General features: G+C 40.8%; 1 long non-coding RNA gene across 1 annotated transcript; it reads left to right on the top strand.

Moving 5' to 3' along the window:
• The first annotated feature begins 22,600 nt into the window (after positions 1-22,600).
• On the top strand, positions 22,601-23,430 carry LOC103176091. Its single transcript, XR_487565.2, has 2 exons — positions 22,601-22,908; positions 23,056-23,430. It is a non-coding gene; the product is annotated as an uncharacterized LOC103176091 (long non-coding RNA).

The raw sequence follows: 23,430 nt of genomic DNA, 5'->3' as shown, positions 1-23,430 counted from the left end.
GCGGGTGATGGTGATGGGGGGGGGGAGCAAAGCCCCCCGCGCGCCGGCTGTGGCTGTGTGGCTGGTGCTGCTGCTGTTGTTGTTGCTGTTGGTTGGTGGCGGCGGCGGCGGCGGGTGGGCGCGTACGTGCGTGCGGGGTTGGGTTGGGTTGGGCGGGGTGAGGCGGTTTGGGCGGGCGGCTCCTGGTGGAACGTCGTGGCTGGCGCGCGGGCGGGCGGGCGGGGCGGGGCGGGGCGGGCTGGCGCGCGGGAGGCGGGGCGGGGCGGGCTGGCGCGGGGAGGCGGGGCGGGGCGGGCTGGCGCGGGGTGGGCGGGGCGGGCTGGCGCGGGGAGGCGGGGCGGGGCGGGCTGGCGCGGGGTGGGCGGGGCGGGCTGGCGCGGGGGGGCGGGGCGGGCTGGCGCGGGGCCGCTCCGAAACCCTGCGACGTTTGCTGCCGCTCACAACACGGCAGCGGGTCAGCAGCCCAGAGAGAGAGAGAGAGAGGGAGTGTGTGTGAGAGAGAGAGAGAGAGGAGGTTTTTAAGGAGAAGTTACTTCTGAAACACTATTTCCTGCCCCTCCCCCCACACACACACATTTTACCTGTCAACCCTCTCCCTCCCTCCTCTTCCTCTCTCTCCCTCCCTCTCCTCTTCCCCCCTCTCCTCTTCCCCCCCTCCTCTTTCTCCCTCTCCTCTTCCTCCCCCCTCCCTCTCCTCTTCCTCCCCCCCTCCCTCTCCTCCTCCCCCCTCCTCCCTCTCCTCTTCCTCCCCCCTCCCTCTCCTCTTCCTCCCTCTCCTCTTCCCCCCTCCTCTTTCTCCCTCTCCTCTTCCTCCCCCCTCCCTCTCCTCTTCCTCCCCCTCCCTCTCCTCTTCCTCCCCCCTCCCTCTCCTCTTCCTCCCCCCTCCCTCTCCTCTTCCTCCCCCCTCCCTCTCCTCTTCCTCCCCCCTCTCCCCTCCCTCTCTCCTCCATTGCCCCCCCCCCTCACCTTCTTCACAGTTTGCCAATAACACTGCAAAAATAACCAAACACACAGACACACACACACACACAGACAGAAAAATAATATAAAAAAAGAAAACAATACCCCCCGCCTTTGGGATGATGATGATGATGATTGTTGTTGTTATTATTATTATTTATTACTACCGCCTCGAATGCTTATTTATGTGTTGTTTTGTTTGCGGGGGTGAGGGGAGGGTGAGGGGGGGGGTGAGGGGCGCTTTGAACTTACCAGGAAGAGAGGAGGAAGAGGAGGAGGAGAAGAGAAGAGAAGGAGGGGGTGGGTTGGGTTGGGTTTGGTTGGTTGGTTGGTTGGGATGAATTTTTTTTAAAAAAAGCCCCCCCCCCCCCCCCCCACTCTTTCTTAAAGGAAGTCATCTGTGAAGAGAACGGGTTATTCGCGAAGTTTTTAGTTGAGAGGAGTCGACCTCACGCCAAAAAAACAACAACAACAGCAGCAGCAGCGACCACCACCACCACCAACAACAACAACAACCAAACGCTCCCGGACTAACGTGATATAACATGGCATTTGCATTTTTTTGGGGTTGTCTGATTGGGACTCTCTCTCTCTCTCTCCTCTCCTTCTTTCTCCTTCTCTCCCTCTCTCCCCTCTCCTCTCTCTCACACACTCTCACACACACACACAGGGTGTCAGTGGCAATGCGGTTTGCTTTTATTTTACACATATATATATTTATCTGTCTATTTATTTATCTATATATATATCGATATCTATTTATTTATATCGATTTATATTTATGTATATTTTTTTTAAAAAAGAGAGACTCAGTCGTGGCTCTGTTACTCACAGGGCGTTGGGGAATTATCGGTGGTCGTGAAGGGGGGGAGGGGGGGGGGAGGAGGGGGCAAAACGACACTGTCCTTACTTTTATTTTCCCACCCGAAAAAAAAAGGGGGTGGAATTGGAGGAGGTGTTGTTGGTGGAGGAGGTGGGGTTCGAACCTATGTGTGTGAGGGGAGGGAGAGGGAGAGGGGGAAACATGGCCAACGCAGCCGTCAAAACGCTATCAATGGCCGCGCCCCCCCCACCCCGCCGTGTGGTGAAGCCAATCCGAGGCGGCCTTACAGAGCGAGCAGCAGCCCAGCGGGAGAGAGGGGACCTGTGATAGGCTGCCTGGCAGCGAGCAGGGAAGTGACTGACTGACTTGACATGACATGTGGGGAGGGGGGGGGGAGGGGAGGGGGGGAGAGTGGGTTTTGCTCAGAAATTAAAGTGAGTTTGTAGCCCAAAGTCGAACCAAACGCGACCCCCACCCCTCCCCCCCCCCCCCCAGATTGGCTAATTTACCCCCACCGTTTGGCTCGGGATCTCAGCGAAAGGGGGGGCAGGGGGCACGGGTGGGGAAACGCGGCCATTGCTTGCTGTGCGCCACTGGCCGCCGCGTTTTGCCCACGAAAACTGGTTCGATTCACCTGCCGGTATATTCTGAGCAGCGCTTTTGAGACGTCTCCGGAACACGAACTGTCCGGCGCCTTGGGACGTCCCCCCCCCCGTCCCCCCGTCCCCCCCCGACGTGAAAGGCGCAACACAAATGTAATCTCGTTGTTGTCTCAACGTCGTGATAAAATGCTCCATCGAATGCAAGGATTATCATTATTATTTAGGTTTGGTGCTTTTGAAACCGTGTTAAGGAAAGGTCTTCGAAGGCACTGGGGGTGGTGGGGAGGTGGGGGTGGAGGTTGTTTTATAGGTTTAAGTTAAAATTTTAAAGATTAGGCACCCGCCCCAAGATCTTTTGTGGACGCACAGTACAGCGCAACAAAAACACACCCAATCTAGCAACGTTGCTCGCTGCACGGCAGCACACGTCAAGTCACTCATTCCAACTCAGCTCAGACTTCACCTGTGGTTCTGGTGCGCGAGTATCTTTGATACAGGCTGAACCGTTCACCATGCTTGAAGAGCATCCAAGACAAGACCGAGTTCCGCATTTGCGAAACATACGTGCTGATATCACCTCACACATATGTTGTTCACCCCGTCTGAAAAAAGGATTGAAGGTTACCACAACAAGGGTATTCCCTCATTTCAGCAGGAAACAAAAATTCCAACCAAACGCAAGCCTATCACACCCAAAATCTTTACATTAATTGTCTTTTTTGAGTTGCAAAAAATAAATGTTTCCGTTCCATCACCCCTCTCTGGGCCAAGCATTGTGAAATTCTTCAATTTTATATTCCCCCACCCCCCTCCACTCTCAAATAGGGCCCTGGCTGTTTTCTCCATATTGGCTTTAAGCATATAGTGGAAATGGAGGTGTCACTGTGGATCAGTTGGTAGCAGTCTCTTCAGTCATTTATGAGTCAAGAGTTCATGGGTTCAAGCCTCATGTCAGCCCTTTGAGGTCGTAGCTTAGGCTGACATGCCAACGAAGTGTCCAGCTACTGTTGTAAGAGATTCCATGGCACTATTCAAAAAGAGAAGGCCGTTCTTTCAGTTTCCTGACAATTCTCCAGATAAGCCTGGTCGTTCATGTCATGACTGTTTGTGGATCATTGGTGTGTATGGCCCAAGTTGGTTACCATGTTTGCCTGCAAATGGACCATCACAACATTTTAGAGTATGCCATGTGACATGCTTTAAGATGATTTGTTGATGTGATAAGGCACTATTCAAATGCAGCAATCATTATTACTATAAACACCAAATAACTGGGTATATGTATCCCATGTAGTAATACTGAGACATGCAGACAGGGAAAATCTGGGTTTCATCCTTGGCTCATCTCAGCTGTGGCTTCAGTTCAATTACTAAAATTGTCCTAAGCTTCTCTAAGCAAAATGAGCCAGTATTCCCACTCCTACTCCATATAGTGTGGTTCCAACATGCAGTTATTAAGTGAATGAGGACAGAGCCTGGTTTGGCTACAGTGATGGATTTAGTATGTCAACGTTTACTGTGGAAGTTCACAAATGACCAATAGACACTTGGGAGATCTAACAGAACTTTGCTGACAGCCCATGCAGCTACACCCTACTTTGATTCGCTGCCTCCAGAAAAGAGAAGGAAAGAAATGCAATATCCCCCCTGTGACTATTTAACTTGCAACACCCGTGCCACTGTCAGGGAAATAGAGAGAAAGAGACCCCAGAAAATGAAAAAATATTGAAGTGGGTTTGAATGAGTCAAAGTAAACTTAGAAAAAGCATCAAACTACAAAGGAACCCAAATGTTTCAGCTCATTCTTTGTTTGCTCTTTTAAAACAGTACCAAAGGAGAAGTGAAAATTGTTAGCTCTTCTTTTAGTTATTTAAACATAGTTCTTGAAACACCATTTTATGTTTAACTTGGTTACTTCCTATCACTGTTCTAAAGATATAAATATGTTTGCTGTATAATAAATATAATTTTTTTAAAGAAGATGAAAACCACATGGAGAACAGTTTTAGCTTGTTGCTTTTCTAACTTATGCAAAACGTTCTGAATATATATATATCATACAGTGACATTAACATTGTTCAAACAAATTCCTTCTTTAGAATATATAATGAATAAAGACAGATTGAAATTTCAGTTAAACAATTTTCAAATCTATTGCTGTTTATGGTTTTTTTTGCCAGCACAAATTTGCTGCTTTGCTTTCCTATATACCAATATTCACTTCATTTGTATTCAGTTATATTTTGTTAAGTGTTTTAAGATGTTTATTTTTACATGCAAGATGTTATATAAATGTAATTTATTTTATTGTATATAGTGCAAAGTATAGATACTGCAATAACGAGTGAACAAATAACCAAAAGCTATTGGCAGAAATATTAAAGAGGCACTGAATATCGAAAACTGTTTGGTGTCCCTTCTGTAGTTAAACACCTCAACTCATTTTCATGTTGTAAAACATCACTGCATCACTTGCATGCGATATTGTGACAAATGACAAGTGGCCATTCCAGCTGTTCTCCCTCCCCAGCAATTAAGACTGCTTTCTTGATGGTCACAAAGGAATACTCTAGTCAGAATCTCTACCAAACCAGGAGCTGAAGCAATGAAACCAGAGACACAAAGAGTCTGGAACTAATGAATGCCCTCTAGGTCTTAACAGTTTATTCTACTGGGACAGAAATTAATGTATTAAGTTCTGTCCCAATAGAATTGTCTCCTTAAAGTGTATGGTCACGGAGAGCATCTGTTAAGCTTATGTTATAAGTAGTACATTAGTCCCAGTTTGTAATATTGTTTGCTGATCCATAATGGAAGTTCAAAATTGTTTAAACCTGTGTCGAGCGTGGTGTTAAGCCTTCGTGAAAGGCACTATACAAATGTAATTTTGTATTGTAATTTATCCAAAACATTTCTGGAAACCTGTTCAGATAAGTCAATAACTCATATAATTGATTGCATATTAATTCAACAGCGAAACGTAAACACAGTAAAATTAAATAAATGTACATAGCAGGACATGCATGGAGGACCAGACATGGAAGTTAATAGACCAGTTAAAGGGTTAAATTATGTCCTGATGCATAACTTTTATATGATGTGATGTGACTAATTAAACCTGCTCTGTGGGAGAATGTCCATAAGAGCTGTTAGGATAAAGCAATTTTGCGAACTTAGATAAACAACATAAATAGAATGCAATTTCATCCACTGTACCAACTTTTTTTTGTAACTCAGCCATTCGTCAATCAAATTTTCAGAGACAATAAATCATCATCTAAATTTGACTCATGCGACATTATATTGTTGTGCAGCGATACTAGTACTCTCAGCACCTATGTATGTTTGTAAAACAAATCTGGAAATTATGGGAAGAAATAATTTCTTATTTCACCTGGGCCTACATAAACTCCATGAAGCATTTTAGAACATTCAAAATTTGGCAGATTTTTAATTACAACCTTAATTGTGTATCTGTAAGTTCTTTTAAGAATGTCTGGAATTCGACTTCAAAGTTAAGACTGAATTTTAACAATTTGCCAAATTCTGGATGCTGCCACAATAGAATATATCTAGATGCAGATGGGATTTCTCCCCCTACATTTTTGGTCATTCTGTTTGGATCAGAATACTTCGGGAGGTTATTGTTAATGTTACACTTCTGATATTAAAGTTACCTATTGTTCTCTTGTACCCATTACATTATACCTCTTTTGTTGTTCATTATTGATGGCCTTCTTACCGGTCAGCTCACCCTGACATGCTGTTGGCCCTGTTAATGCAGAAAAAGGTACTTTATTACTCGAAAAGTGAGTGAATTAATTCATGCTTGCAATTATATTTGTGGTTTCCAGGTGTACTTTAGTGAAATTCATGACATTTTGATGGGTTGTGTCCTGTGTTTGCCCGTATGTAACAAAAAATTGTCAATACGCAGCACTACATACATATTGAGGAGTCCTAATAGAGAAGATAGTTGTACAAGAAGTAAGCAAGTTCTAAAGAGGACATTGGAGACTCACAAAGCATCCTATTCATGAAGTCACCCGGAGCAGGCCACATTTCACTTGGAATCTCACTGAACTGCAGTCAGGCAGCCCTCTGCAAGGAATTGTTTGAGTGCTGTGGATCCTTACTATTTTACTGAAACTGAGGGGCGAAGTGAGAGGTGGGTGAAATCATATTGTCCCTAGCCTCCAGACTATCTACTACCTCATCTCCAGCTGCTTCTGGCAGGTGGAGTCCCTTGTCATCCTTCGTCAGGTCACAGGTATGTTCATAGTTGACATTAAATTGCAGTTGCTTCTGGATGGTGAGGTTATGCAGTGGTCCACAATCATTCCGCGTTCTTTGGCTGCCACACATTGTAAAGCTCTCCTTGAGCAGGCACTAAATTTGCTGCTTAGATACTTCAAATGTTTCTCAATGATGACGTGCATTGCCTTCTGTGGCTGGTTCATCTCTGTTGCTGTAGCTGTGTGTTAAGCTTGAGTCATGTTTTCAGGCTGTCCCAAATCCCCCAACAATTAACATTGCAGTTTATCACAGAGTTGAAATGTTGCAGCCAGAGATGACTAGCTCAGGATGAAGGAGTTATATTGATCCAAGAAACAGCTCATTGAGATGTTGGACCCCTAGTTATGAATCACACACACAACTTTCACGCTGATGGAGGAGAAACCTTCTGGTTGATGTATAGCACAGGATTATTGATAGCTCCAAGCGATCTCAATTGTTAACACCCAAGATTTGGGGGAAAAAAAATGCTGCTTTTTTTCAAACTATTGCTTCACACCTTACACAACGCAGTGCATCAGTCAAGTCTTAAACAGAGCGGGAATTTTTTTGTTGGCTAATGGCTACGTTATCTCTTGCATTTGATTGAAATAAGCAAGTGTCAAAAAGGTTTCAGAGAAGTCGTGACCTTCACAGCCACAGAGCATTGATCAGTCATTTTTAAGTACCGTACTACCACAGTTCAGTGATTGTGTAACTGGAGAGCCACAACCTCTTCTGACACAGCTCCTCTGTCAATCCAAGTTAGCGCACTCTTGTCTCCAAAGTCATGTGTCTGTGTGCTTTCACGACCCATTCATTTCACTTCGCTGACAGATGCTACTATAGCAGAAAAATCCACGTTGCTGTGTTCTTGGTGGCTTTCATGAACGATTTGTCCCGTCAGCACCAGCTCGGAGCTTAATTTATATCCGACAACTCCACAGGCTCGACATGGCCCAATTGGATCCAAACCCAGTTAATCAGCTTAATAGGTGCTTGCTGTCAGGTTCAGTAACCCGTTTCCAACATCAAAAACACATGTAAACTAGTAACCTTTGTCTACAACAGTCGAACTATATTTGTAGAATTGTTATTTCAGGGAATTATGCTTTGAAAAACATTTCCAAGCATCAGCAACTTAAAATTAACATGTGCAAAACTTATGAGTTGCTCTCAGATGTACTACACAGTATCAATACATTTAAAATTGAATAATTAAGTAAATTGGTATTTTTTAGTTCACTGCCAGTAATCGTTCACTGCTGTCTTAAAACACTTCAGAATGTGCCAATGTAAACACAGTTTTCTGCAAGCTAGTAGCCAAGCAGTAAAATTATCAGATCTTCAATTCCTAGCACAGGATTTCTAAACAGCATTTAAGAAAAGTTAAGCAAATGAATGAGAAGCTGCAGAAAATGATAGCCAAGCAACCCACACATATCCTCCAACTTGTGTCTTAATAATGAAGTCGTAAACAACAACAAAAACAACAAGATTACATTTGTACAGCGACTTTTACATCAGGAGGACGTCCCAAGGCACTGAACAGAGTACAGCATTTCAGACCCAAGCTGGGGTCGGGGGGGGGGGAGGGGGGGGGAGGGGAAGGGGGGTGGCTGATGGCATGGTTGAAGAGGAGTTTAATAAACACAATTATTAACAAATTCACAGCAAATGCAATGTGGTTTCGTATTGTTGGAGTCTGTTAGGAACATTACAGGAGGAATAATTATTTGGGACTGGGAAGAAAAGTTTTTTAATAAACAAACATAAAATGCCTTTTCTTGTGGGTGGAGTAGAGCTAAAGCAGTTTGCTCCAGGACAAAATAAATAGTTTTTAATATTACTTATTTAAAGATATAAGCAATCTCATGGTGGAGATCAAGGATAGAAGCATACATTTTGTACTTTTAAGAGACTGACCCTCAGTCTTTGACATCATAATTATAACAAAGTCCCACACCTAGGTTAAAGCGCAGAAGTATCAGCGTGCAAATATCATGCTGCCAGCTCCAAAGAAATAAATAATGTTAACATAATGGATTTTTTCATAGGATCAGCTCTGGCCTGTGGGGAAATGTGTACATGAGGCACTAATGTTACATAAGAACATAAGAAATGCTGGACAAAAAAAGACCAAGGTCCATCTAGTTCGCCTTCGATCTTCCTGGCGCTCACATGCACATATGTCCCAAAATGTTTTAAGGAAACATTATTCATTTTTTTAAAAAAGAGCTGCAGCAAAGACATCAGTACTGTATTTATCTTTATGCAACATTAGTATTTACTTTCTCATCATTTTTGAAATAAAGTATTAAGTATCATCAAAACTAAAGTTTTGAATGCAAAAGGAAAGGTATCCATTCGTTACATTTAAATAGAGGATGGACTGCTTTGTGTCTTTGTGAAGATTTAAAAATCTTCAAATGCAAAACAGATTCTGAGAACTGTTGCTAAATATTCCCCCAAATCCAGCACTCAGCAGCGACTGAATTTACATCCAGAATGTTTAAAAATTTATATGCAAGACAGAGTTGAAAATGAGTTCAATCCCTTAATAGTCTAACTTCAAAATAGCTAATTTACACCGAAACAATGATTGGGAATTTTTTTAATGCTGTTAACATAAAAGTCAAATCGTGGCCACTTACCTAGTTCATAAAAAACATTGATGTACAATTTTCTTTGTACTGTATATGCTGGAGACCCTGCTTATAGCCAAGGGCAGTGACATTTTTCCAACAGTGAAACAAGACTCAACCAAATATTATTAGACGGGTCGTGGCAGAATGGGATGATATCACCTGCTCCAAAATGCCTTAAGGAACCTGTGAAGGATGATGAGGTAGGTGTGTCCTCTAATATTAACACTGTCAGTAATGCTGAAGTCAACACAATTTAAAGTGCTGTTCCTTTATGTAGTACAGCTCTAAGAGACGGACTTCAAATTCTATATGTCGTATAATCTGCACAGAAAGCATCCAGCAAAGGGCAATCGACTGAAGTTAAGAAAAAGTGCACCAAATCAAATATATGACATACTGAAAGTACTTACATCATAGTTCACCCATACACCTCGAATTCCTCCCAGTCTTACCCTGTATAAGACCATTTTATCTTAAAGGTGAGAGGGTGCAAAACTGTGGGAACTTCTTCAATCTGAATTTGGAGGCCAATTCTTTTTATGAACTGGAGAATGGGTCCCACAAATTGAGACTGTATTAAATAAGTATCCACAAAATGCTACATGATCGTAAATGTTAAGATAACAATAATAATCCTTGCATTATAATATGGTCTTTAGCACTGAGACTGGGTGAAATCTTTGGCTAACAGAGAATTCAAAAATGTAAAACCTAAAACATGTCAAGAAGTTGTGAAAACTAGCAGATTTTGTTCAAACGAATGAAGACATAGAAATACATCGAATTGTTTTTAAGGAACGTATTTACAGTGTTAAATGTAAGGTGAATCCCAAGGGAAAATAGCTAAATCTCTTTTGCCTACTTCTCTATTCAAAGTGTTTTCACATCTTTTATAGGGAGCTTCTGGTATATAGGCCTTCCCATAAAATTGTAACAAAACGTATAAAAAAGAATCATTTTCACATGAATATTAGAGTACAGTGTTTTACTTCACCTCACTGGGATACTTGGGTTGCCTAGCTTTTGTAAAATTCTGTGTGATTCAGTTAATAAATTCCCAGGAACACTGCTTATCATCAAACCACAGTGTACCAACTGCACAGGGATCAGTGAATTCATTGTTGCAGATGGAAGGAGAGACTGACAATCGTGTTCAAGGAACAGACAGAAAAGTTAAGGTTCAGGACTGATAAAACACAGAGACAGTGTGGCACAATTGAAGGATATAAGTTAAACTTCAATGAAACTTCGAGGTGGCTGCTGTGCATGTACTTTGCATCAGAATCCAGAACTTATTTTTGTTCAATGATAGAGGATAAAAGCAGCTCATATATATGCAGTCACTACCCTTTACAAAAACGTTGTGAAATTAATTTGCTTTCAATTTCAATACAATCAGCTGTTGTTCTCAGGTCAATTATTGGTTCCATGCAATGTACAGTCAAAAGTTTCAAAGTACTGTAGGCTACATCACACAATGATTTATTTTAAGTCGTAAAAGGAAGCTGTGGAAGCGATTCAGCAAACAATGATCGGTAAACATCAATAAACAATTAATCTGTTAGTTGGTTGATGTGGTTGAGGAAGATCACTCAAAATATTACCCTGGGATATTTAACATCCATTTGAATCTCCATATACATCGATAAAGATGTACCAGCAACTTTCTTTAACTTAGAATTTCTGAATTGCAGTAAAATGTCTTTGAAACAAATTCTAATTTTGTCAAAATAAGAGCATTCATTGACATAGTTTAATGATAGAAATTTCTGTTAAGGAAATATTAATTGGAATCTTTATTTAGAAATGATTTATCTGTATCAGTAAAACATATTTGTCTGTAATAATAATAATAATCCTTACATTTGATATAGCGCTTTTCACGTCTTCTAGACATCTCAAAGCGCTTCACAGAATATGCTGTAAAGTGAATTGACTGTATATTTTGTGGGCGAAACGCTGCAGCCAATTGTGCACAGCAGTGTCCCACAAACAGTCGTGGATTGAAAATGACCAATTTATTATTGTTTGTTTTGTTTTATTATTAGGCGTGTGGAGTAAGGAAACTTGCCTAAGGTTTCGCCCTCTGCCTGGAATTGAACCCAGGTGTCTCGTTTGCAAGGCGAGTGCTCTAACCACTGAGCTACAGGACTTTTACGAGTAAATTTTTTCCAATAAACTAAAAATAAATATCATTGACATTTTTGCCCACAAAATATACAGTCGATTCACTTTACAATTTATTCTGAGATATCTCAATGTCACTGTATCAAATGCAAGGATTATTATTATTTTTTATCATTTTGGTTTCTGCCGGGCAAAACAGATGGTGATTCAATGCAACTGATGTCCCTAACCCACTGCCAAGCGTTTAACAAGTCTGTTGATTGCACTAATGCTCAGAAATAGTTCCAAAAATAAAATGCATGTAACAAGTCTCCTGGCATGTTTTTCGTGACTGGGACTGCATTGTTACTGTGGCTCCTTGCATGGTTGACCAGAATTAAAGTTGTACATGTCACCCTTTTTGTTTCAACCATAGTCCTATATCATTCTTTGTGCAATGCATTTCCATTAAGACAACTGCTATATAGATTCAAAGAAAAACTGACTCCTGCTGTAACAAAGAAAAAGTATGACTGAACTATCTTAACCAGAACGTAAGATGACGTCTTCATCTGTAAAGCTTTGTATGCTGCTGTTCTCAGTGTCTGGGTTCACAACCTCAGTCACAGAGCTTCTGCTAATTATTATGATCCTTTAGGCTAAAGTACACCCCGTCTCCCATAAGGACATTGCAGGATGTCTGTTGTGACTGGAATATGCATACGGTCTATTAGGTTCATTAAACATTAGTATAGCATATGGGAATCATATATTTGGAAATATTACTGTATCTGAATTAATAAAAAAGTTTCAAAGTGCTTCACAGGTATTTACAAGTATATTCACTGTTTTTGTAGCCAAACAAGGCAGACGGTTTCTGCTAACAAAATCATATGAACATAGTAAGGTTGGAGTTTGCATGTAGCAGCTTGCTTGTGGTGTGTGTGGAAAATAAGATCCTAGGTGGTATTTAAACTTCATTTTGCATCATAAGATAATTGTGGGTAGTAATGGCTACCATCGAAGTAGCTGAAAACCAAATCTAACCAATAATTATTGGGCAGACTGGCCTTAACTTCACCCTATTACTCCTTTCCTGTCACTTTGTTGAGCACTAAACAAGGGAGGAATTAGAGGTTATTTGAACTAGGATTCATTACCTGCACTCTAAAAGAAAAAATACTTACAGACAAATCTTTTGTACAGATCCTACAACACATACAAGTACTTATATGTTTCCCTGTGGGAAATCATTCCAGGATATTATCCGACACTGACTAATGAGATTTTTTGGTTTTGAACAAAATTTACACAATGCAAAAACAATATACCTTAGTACCTGAGTTCAACCTTTGTACCTGAGTTCAATTCCAGGCAGGTCAGGGTGAAACCTTGGGCAAGTTTCCTTACTCCACACGCCTAATAATAATCCCTCCAAAAACAATAATAAATTGGTCATTTTCAATCTACGACTGTTTGTGGGACATTGCTGTGCGCAATTGGCTGCCGCGTTCGCCCACAAATATACAGTCAATTCACTTTACAGTGTGTTCTGTGAAGTGCTTTGGGACGTCCTCCCGACGTGAAAAGCGCTATATCAAATGCAAGGATTATTATTATTATTATTATTATTATTCCCAAAGGTACGAAAATTAACATTTGATAGAAGTGAATAACACACTCCCAAATTACTGGCACAAAGCTGCCCCTATTCTACTTACACAGTGTAAACACATAGGCACTTGAAACAGAAAGGTATTAGAGATACAACACAGCCCCCTCACATGACAGCTTACATCATTAACTCTTGTTCATCAATTTCATGCAGCGAACGCAAAGAACTCAATGGCGAAATAATTATAATGAGTTTACTCATTACAAGTATTCAGTTAAAAAGGTACATGAAGCATTCCATTTTATCCTGTCGTAGAGTAAAAAGGGAAGTCAGTAGCTAATAATTTATTTTTTGGGTTAAGAGCTATAAAATATCATTGTTTGGAATGGAGTTTGTGAAGAAAAAAGCTCTGTTTATTTGACCTACTGAGTGGAGCAGCAACAAAGATACTGAAGCTCCAATACACCTGTTGAGAAACCCAGAAAGGTCTGACTGGTGAGGTACCTAAACTGCACAAGACAAGGATGTGCAAGTGGTAATATACCATTTCCTACTGATTGACAAGACAACAACAACAACATGATTCCATTTATAAAGCGCCTTTCACGTCAGGAGGACGCTGCACAGTTGGGTCAGGACCCGAGCAGGGGGAAATGGTCAGGGTGAGGGGAGGGAAGGGAGGGAGCGAGGAGGGGGGAAATGGTCAGGGTGAGGGGAGGGAAGGGAGGGAGCGAGGAGGGGGAAGAGAGTCGAGAGGGGAGCTGAAGGCTCGGTCAAAGAGAAAGGTTTTGAGACCGGCCTTGAAAGAGGAGAGGAAGCAAGGCGAAGGCACTGGGGGATGGAGTTCCAGAGCCTGGGGGCTGAGACGCTGAAGGCCCGACCACCGATGGTAGGGCGATTGGGGCGGGGGACGTGGAGCAGACCGGAGCCGGAGGAACGGAGGGTACGGGCAGGTAGGTAGGGGGATAGTAGGTCAGAGAGGTAGGAGGGAGCAAGGCCATGGATGTCCTTATAGGTGAGGATGAGGATCTTGAAATCAATCCTCTGGGGGATGGGGAGCCAGTGGAGGCGAGCGAGGGTGGGAGTGATGTGGTCGCGAAGCCTGGTGCGGGACAGTACACGAGCTGATCCCTCTTCCCAGGCATATGACACTCTGTGAAGCGAAAATTCTTTGATTGGTAATGCAACAGACAGACGAGGAGAATCTGAATAGTTTACTCTTTGTGCCAAGTGTTTGCAAGCATTCATTCCATGTCTCAGACTGTGAGGTCAGGAAGGGCTGAGGGCATGACTCTTGAGTGTTGTGGCTGGTGTGCGTGTGTGTGTGTGGTGGGGATATTGTGTTCTATTGTATTTCAAGTAAGGATTCCTTTTCCTTTACCAATGTTGGGCTCCCAGATATTATTTGGATTCCTTTTGCATCTCTTCTTCCATCTACACTATATCTGATACCACAATGGTGGGTTTTATGGGTTTACCTGTGGAATCTATTTTTATATAACGTTTAGATTTTGAGTGCAGATAACATAGGTCACTATATAGCTAGGGTGACTCACCCAAAGTATATTTGTTTGTGTGAGCAGTGAGTGATGTGGATATTAGTTTGGTAGAAGATATTGCAGTTGTATCAATCAAGTATTAGTCAGGACAAATGGCTTGTTTTCATGTCGTATCACTCTATGTAATTCTACAACACGCTTTGAGAAGTTGCTATTCACCAAGATATTAAAATCAAGTAACATGTCCCAGTTCCTGATTGCCTAGATAGTATATATAATTATCTTTGCATTTGATAGAGTGTCTTATCACATCTTCGAAACATCTCAAAGCGCTTCACCGAATATACTGTAAAGTGAATTGACTATATTGCTAAGACTGAATGAAAGAAATGTTGTGGCATATTGATATTTATGACTTTTGTGATTGACATGTGTCAGCTATTTATACATATCCTCCTGTGTTTTGACCAGTATTTAATGATTATTAGGAAATCTATTGCAATGATTTCCAAAGCAATGTTTTTCCATTTCTTCAGTTGTTTCATTCACACAAAAAAATTGTGAGTTACAGTGAAGAAGTCTGTCGAAAACAAGCAGCCATAATGAACTCCAATAGTTGTATGGGAAAAAATGCTGTCAATTCTTTATTAATTCTTACAGAACTCTCTGTTCATTTGTATGCATGTTGTGCAAGTTCGTATTTTGTTGGCAGGCACGTTCAGATTCTCTGATTCTTATAAATGGTCCTCACTGCCAGACTATGTTAAAGGCCTTCTTGAAGTCAATGAGAATGCCTCAAGCATTTGCATATGAGAATTCTATCTGCAAAGCCTATAAAACAAATTCCACATTGTTGTATGGAAGAATACACCATTTCTTGAATTTATGAGGTTACAGAGGGTTGTAATCCTTACATTTGGTACAGTGCCTTTCAGGTCAGGAGGGAATCCCAAAGCACTTCACAGAATATACTGTAAACTGACTATACTAAACTATACTGACTGTGTGTTTTGTGAGTGGTTATAAGATTGTGAACTAAAAAAAACTGAAGAAATGGAGAAATGGAGAATTGAGTGGCCTGTTATGTGCCTTGAGACATCATCCTGATGCGAAAGGCATTATATAAGTGTAAATTGTAATGTTATCTATTATTCATTTTGTAATTCTGGAGACAGCAGTACAGCTGCCATTAATGTTGTTGTGGCATCTGTGGGGTACCACATTTTTAAACAGATCATGATCTTCACTTGGAGCTAGGCATAAATTTCGATGGTTCGATGGCCGATGGATTATCTTACTTCTAGAGCAAGAAATGCTCACAAAATACATGGTCAGTACACTTTACAGTATGTGAAGCAACAACAACAGCAACAAAATTACATTTGTATAGCGCCTTTCACGTCGGGAGGATGTCCCAAGACGCTGGACAGTGTACAGCATTTCAGACCCGAGCTGCGGTCAGGGGGGGAGAAGGGAGGGGGCGCGGAAGGGGGTGACCAATGGCATGGTCGAAGAGGAGGGTTTTGAGGCAGGACTTGGAGGAGGCTAAGGAGGGGGTGAGGCAGAGTGATTGGGGGATGGAATTACACAGGTTGGGGGCAGAGTGGCTGAAGGCTCTCCCATCAATGGTGGGGCGGGTGGGTTGGGGACATGGAGCAGGCTGAAGCCGGTTGAGCGGAGGGAGCGGGCGGGTTGGTAGGGGGTTAGGGGGTCGCAGAGGTAGGGTGGGGCGAGGCCATGGAGGTCTTTGTAGGTGAGGACCAGGATCTTGAACTGGATCCTCTGAAGGATAGGGAGCCAATGGAGTCGGACGAGAATGGGGGAGATGGGGTCATGGAGTTTGGTGCGGGAGAGGACACGGGCTGCAGAGTTCTGGATTATCTGTAGCCTGTGGAGGGAGGAGTTGGGAAGGCCGACAAGCAGAGCGTTTGCATAGTCGAGCCTGGACTATGCACTTCAAGACGTGAAAGGCACAATGTCAAACACAGGATTATTTATTAAAAAATCTGGAGCAGTTTCTGGTAAACTAGCTGAAGGTTCTAAAATTGATCACTTTTAATTCAGTTCCTTTCCAGACAGAGGGAAAAATAATATTTTCCAAAAATTTAGGCCTATTTAAAACACAATATTTTGGTTGCAGCAAATTAAGTAAATCCTATTAAGATTCCCAAAGTAATCCTGATCTGAAACATCAGAGACCATGAAGCAAGAATTAGATCACCAAATGTTTGCTACTTATCTGGATAAATCATATTAAGTACCATAATGGTTACCGCACGGTGATTAACAAAGAGTTATATGGTTGAATTGGTCATACCCAGAGTCACTCCTCAGAATCAGTGAATATTAACCTGTGTGGCAGTGTGACTCCACCAGATTTCACAGCATTTATTTTTATTTTGTTTTCACATCATGTAAAATTACCTTTCATGTCAATTTTTAGACTGTTGCTTTCACAAAGCGTAACAATCATCACTGAAATATCTTCACATTTTTGGGGCAGAATTTCCCCCCTTATCAAATTAGCTCCACTGCTGTCAGAATATAATATAAAAATCATCTGTGTTTAAGTAGCAAATTTTTAAATTACCCAAAAATGCCAGCTGACATTTTAATATTTAATCTAAAAGATGGTACAGAGGTTCTTGTGTTCAACTTCTATGGCTATTTTGAAATGTGTGTGTGTGTGTCTATCCAGAGCTGGCACAGAACATCCAGAACAATTTAACCTTAATTTGACCCGATCATTGGCACAGGCAAAATATTTACACCTCACCAACTGCTCTATCATTGGAACACTTCAGATATCAGTTATAGCACAGAACACGAATCTCACTGGGAACCAAAGTTCATGTCCCATGAACATTGCTGGATCTTCTTCCCACAGCACTATTGGTTCTTAAAAACTGTTTGCGTGTCCAAATCATTTTATAAAGTCTCAGAAACTCCATCTTTTCCATGACACATGTGTGAGCGTATGTACTTCTTATATTGAAATATATTATTTTTCACTTGTACCATGTTAAGGTCACCAGCAAACAAAAGCATGCTCAATGGCAAAGAAGAATAATGTATCACTTTCGTACACTTTGCATATCTGTGACATGACTCCCAAAGGAAAATGACTGGTACAAATACTTTGCACTAGCCAGCAAAAGTCTTTAACCCGCAGTTCAATATATTAAAAACCCAGTTTTACTGGTTGCATATTCTTTGCTGTCCTCACCTGGAATAATAGCTGAACTGCATACTCCATCACAGAAGAGGGCTTGTGCATAATTACACAAAGATTACTTTGGCAGAAACTCAGAAGAAGAAAAGCTTTAATTGCCCAACAAAACGACCATTCACACATTCTGACTCAGATGTCAGGGAAATATAAAATCTGATTCTTATAATTCTATTTTTGCAGCTAATGGGACTACAAAATTGAAATATTTCTGTTTATTCAATTATGAATAACTATATTCATATATGTTCTTAAATTTGATAAGAACACTTTCACAACATCTACCCTTCCGACCTCCCACTGCAGCATCACACTGTCTTTAAATGAGTCCAGCGCTCTGGCCTCAACTAACCTTACTGGCAAAACGTTCCAGTTGTTGATTACCCTCTGGTAAAGAAAATCCTCCAAGTATCTGTCCTAAAACTGCCCTTAGTAATTCTAAACCTATGTCTTCTTCATAGAATCATAGAATATTAGAATTATACAGCACAGAAGGAAGCCATTCAGCCCATCGTGTCTGTGCTGGTTCTTTGAAAAGAGCTATCCAAATAAATCCACTCCCCTGCTCTCTCCCCAAAGCCCTGCAAACTTGTCCTCCCCAAATAATTATCTACTTCTCTCTTAAAAATTGTTACTGAATCGGCTTCCATCACCTTTTCAGGCAATGAATTCCAGAACCAAACAACTTGCTGCGTGAAAAAATTTCTCCTCCCCTCTGTTTCTTTTAACAACTATTTTAAATTGGTGTCCTTGGGTTACCAAACCACCCACCAGTGGAAATAGTTTCTCCTTGTTCACCCTATCAAATCCCTCATCATTTTGAAAACTTCTATTAAGTAAGCAGAGTTTTGTGAGTGGTAAACAGGGTTTCGTGGGTAGTAAGCAGAGTTTTGTGAGTAGTAAGCAGGGTTTTGTGGCTTGTTCAATTGTCTTGTTACATCCTATTGTATTGTTCTTGCTTCATTTTTTCGATCCCATTTAAATGTTTAAAATCAATAAGCCTGTCTGCTTCCCTATGTCTTTAAGAAGTAAAAGGCAATTAAGAAAGAGTCAATGAAATAGAAGCAGGAAGTATAAAAGGATCCAGGGAACTGTACCAGGGTGGTGGTTTATGGTTGGAGTAAATAAATTACTTGATACACCATTGTTGTGGATTGAAAATCATTATACCCTTCATCCTCACTCCAAGGCATTGTGGGTGGTAGAATAACATGTTTGGAGAGTAATTGCACAATTAAAAAGAACCTGTAAAGTATGAAACTTTAATTTGTTATTTAAAAAAACAAGTCAGTCACAAAATGCTCATTCCTTAATTTTTAATTGAAAGGTATGCCTGTAGAGAAAAGTATACAGTGATGACATGAAGAAACAAACGTGCATCTTAATGGCATGATTTTTAGGTTCTTTCAGATATAGCAAATAACGAGGGCAGTAGATTAGATTTTATTAATAATACGTTCAGTTGAAAAACAATATACCACTCAGGACCGATGCTTCAGTTGGTTCAAATAGGAAAAATTCTGCAATGATCTCGATATCCTTTGCAGAGCTAGCGATGTGTCAAACAGGTTTTGCTGAATCAATCAAGCAGCCCATGAATTCAGCTCCCAACACAGCACTCATAGCCAAAAGGGTGTGACCGTGTCTGCAAATAACAGAAATGAAAAGCATTGTGCGTCTGGAAAGTAGATATTCAGAACTGCAAAAATCCAGATGCACCAATACAGCAAAACAAAAGAATATGTGTTTATAGTTACAAAGAGCAATTTCAGGACAGACACCAAGGAGTGTCTTCTTCAACTACAAGTAATTAATCAACTGGAGCAGGTTACCAGAAAGCGTGGCTGAAGAGAGGACGTGGATTTATTTTTAAAAAAAACAGCTTGATGCTGGTAAAGGACGATGGTGGGGGATTATTCTGGAAGGACGAGATCAGATGGGCCGAAGGGCCTTCCAAACCAATCGTGCATGATCTTATGATATAATCGGTTCCTCAGAGACAGGAATTGATCATTTCAACATATGTAAGATGAATATGACTAGGGCTGTAACATTTACACACCTTAATCCATACAGATATTTAACACCCCGAATGATAGTGCGGATAAAACAAATATTATGGAATTGAAAGCTATAAAATGACGTGGCTGAGATTTAATCCATTAGAGGGAGACCAGTTCAAAGAAAAAGTTAGCAGAGTTTCGTGGCTGAGGCTGATCTGAAGTTGAAAATGCCAGTAACTGCAGTTTCTATCTAAACTGGGAATAGAATTACTTGGCCAACCTAATCCTACGTAAGCCTTGTGACATGACACAACCTGTTTATACAGTTGCAAGGATAGCCTTGTGTACTCTTACCATTTAACAAATACATAGCAACTTGCAGAGTAATCTTTGGGTAATACTGTAAAGTCGCAACTGAATTGCTCAGTAAATGTATAATGTGAAATGGGAAATATCTGGCAAAGATCTGCACGTAGTTTTAAATCACAAGCATTATCAGAGTGAGAGTTGGGTGGTCTCAGATCACACAGGGAAAGTGGGAGAAAAGCCAGACCTGAATTTTACTGACAAAGATACTGTGGGGTCCCTCATGTCCCTGCTATTTACAGACAGGAGCCTGTGCATCCTGAAAAGTGGAGTCAGAATTCTAACAAAGGAGCTTATAAAGCACATGGCACTGAAGAGATCTATGCACTGGACCCTTGTGTGTTGCCTTCTGAAGGAAAGCCCCCCCCAGTGAGTTATTTGAAGATGCGATGTCTCTGAAATGTCCTCCTAGTGAGGATATGGAACTCACGACAGAAGCTGTGGTTGAAGCTAATAAGCATCAATGTATTTAAGAAGAAACCTGCTACATACATGAGGGCAAAGGGTATAGAAGATGGACATAGGTGGGGTGGTGTACCTGGCATGTTTCTGTGCAGTATCTCTATATGTATACTTGTGAACTGTTGTTTTTGTTGTCTTTGGCAATCAACAAAAGGTTAAATATGCAGTTAGCATAACATCTGGTGAGATTCTATGTTTGAGGGCATCTCCTGAATCATTGTGACCTTCTATACATCTCTCTGAGCAAGATCCTGGGGCCTGAGCCATTCTACAACAGAAGCATTGTTTTGTTCTCCTTTAAACACTTTGCTCTGCATTCAGCCTTTTATGTATTGCTGCTTGCTAGAGGCATAGTTTTTCAAGCCAAAGAAAGAATTATAGAGCATATTTTGTTTTGACGTGTTTCTTCATTAAAGTACTTGGTGAAGAGAATAGCAGAGAACAAAGCCTTAGCACTAGAGCAACTCCGGGAGGGGAAATGTAGTGTGCACAAACTCCTGTATAATTTATGCTGATAAACTCATAAGCTTGTGCATATCATATATCACAGTATATTCTGTGAAGCGCTTTAAGATGTCGCGAAGACGTGATAAGGCGATATATCAAATGCAAGGATTATTATATTATTATTATCACACTCACGTGCCAAATCAAAACAATTCCATCTGTGTTTATGCAGAAATGCTATTGATTAGGACATATTCGATACATCATTCTATTTGTATATGATATGAAGGAGTATACAACCTTAATTAGAAGGTATTAGAGGGGCGTAAGAGAGGGGATTAAGAAGCATGGAGACCCATGCGGTCTATAAACACCAGCGTGGTCTAGTTGGGCCAAATGGTGCTGTATGTATCTATGTAATTCTTTTCACATAATAAGACGTGATGATGCCATCAAACCATGAGTTATGTACTCCATTCAGTAATGAATCTTAAACCTTTTGATGTGTTTTGCTTTACTGTATATCCTGTGAAGCATTTTGAAATGTTCTCCTAACGTGAAAGCTGTTATGTCAGATGCATTGCAGGATTATTATTTTTTTATGAACACTGGTTGATCATTCAGTTATCCAGTCAGCTATTCTGCAGAAAGAGGTGGGGACAGTTTCCAGCAATGACACTATCTAGCACCATCTAGCATGCATTTAATGTAGTGCGACTGCGTTCTTTTTTTAAGTTTTGAAACAGGCTTTAATTTGGTGAGCAAAATGGACATACGTGCTTTAAATTCCAAATTAACGTGGAGCACTCTATCTTATTTTAATGCACCATGGCTATTGAAAATGGCAAACATTTTATTTGTCAACACATAATGCCATGACTTTATGTTCCACTAGGGAAATAAATTATTGCATTGTTTGCACACGACAATCTTTGTGAGGAAATTACTTCTATTCTCTCTTGCCCTGTAATTGAACTTTATTCATATGCGTGTGTCATTGTGAGTGTGTGGATACAAATGTTAATTGAACTAGTTGCATTTTTTGGATTAAAATATGAAAAGCCTAAAAGCTATCAAACATATTCCATAAAACATTCCTTTACAGTGACGTATTCAAATCATAAACACTTATTTCCATCAGTGCAAACTTGTGTTGATACTGGATTGTTGTTCCAAGTCAGAACTTATTCAGTGTATTGATAAGAACAAATTGGTTCTATTATTGTTGCATAGCAGTGCCACTAATTCTATAGTTGCCATAGACCCAATTTAGACACTTGGCTAACAAACAACTGGTGATTGTTTACATATAGATCTTGGATTAAACACATCATCTGGTTAAAATTAAACAGATTATGCTTTAGACTGAGGAAAATGTTACCCAATGAACCTGAACAGGTGTTTTATTAATTGGAAGTCATGGTGCAAAAGCAAGCCAGTGCAGTTTGGCTTAGTTTCAGTTGCTAAGACGTCTACCTCAAGCTGTGTTTGATAGACAATGTTACCTGTTACTATAGGAACACTGGCTTGCTCACCTGAAACAACAAAAAGATGCAATATCTAGCTGCGAAGGAGCAAAGAGTATTCAGAAGTCCTGCTACAGGCTTAGCTGATATCATACACACAAAAGTTTGGCAGATCTGAACGCCTGTCAAGCCATTCCAAGAAGCAGAAGGAGAATGGGCTGTACTACGAGTAAAGGTGGTGTGGTGGATGGATCTCACAAACCTGAAAGTTCCTCCGATCAAGAACAACAAAATCAGGAATCTGCCACTGAAACCTCCCCTGAGGCAAACCAACAATGTCAAACCAATGAACAACCTACGGATCAAACCAGTTAAATGTGTAGCCACTCTAGGATGGAACACCCAAGGTTATCTTTATTCTCTTTTCAAATTAATCTTATTCTTGAGTATGTGGGGGTATGACTTTAATGCCTTAAAGAAAAGGAAAGACCTAGGAATTATTTTGTTTTTGCTTTAGGAATGAATTAACTCAGGTATTTTATCCTCACATACAGTGTGGCTTACCATTGAGTGGCTTACCAAAGAAAAAGCATCAGCTGTCTTCATGACCAGAACGTATGGATGTGGCAATACAGTGGACTCAACTTTTCAAAATTGTTTGAACTCAAATCATCACAAAACTTTTGACAGCTTCTTCAATTGAAATTGAATCAACAGCAGTATACTTAAAGCATGTTAAAGCATCTTACAGTATATTTAAAGCATGTTAAAATGAGGTGTTTTAAAATGAAATAATACTTTATTGATTAAAGCAGTTAAAATTAAAGCAGTTTTAAAACAGTTAACACTAAAATGCCCTTTATAATAAGGGTGGTCGTTTTGTCAGTATTGGGTTTTATTTGAATTAAATGAAATATCAAAAGCTTGAA

This window comes from Callorhinchus milii, unplaced genomic scaffold (assembly GCF_018977255.1).
Source record: "Callorhinchus milii isolate IMCB2004 unplaced genomic scaffold, IMCB_Cmil_1.0 Scaffold14, whole genome shotgun sequence".
Taxonomy (NCBI): Eukaryota; Metazoa; Chordata; class Chondrichthyes; order Chimaeriformes; family Callorhinchidae; genus Callorhinchus; species Callorhinchus milii.
The sequence above is the reverse complement of the archived record's forward strand: the minus strand, read 5'-3'. Positions and strand labels throughout refer to the sequence as shown.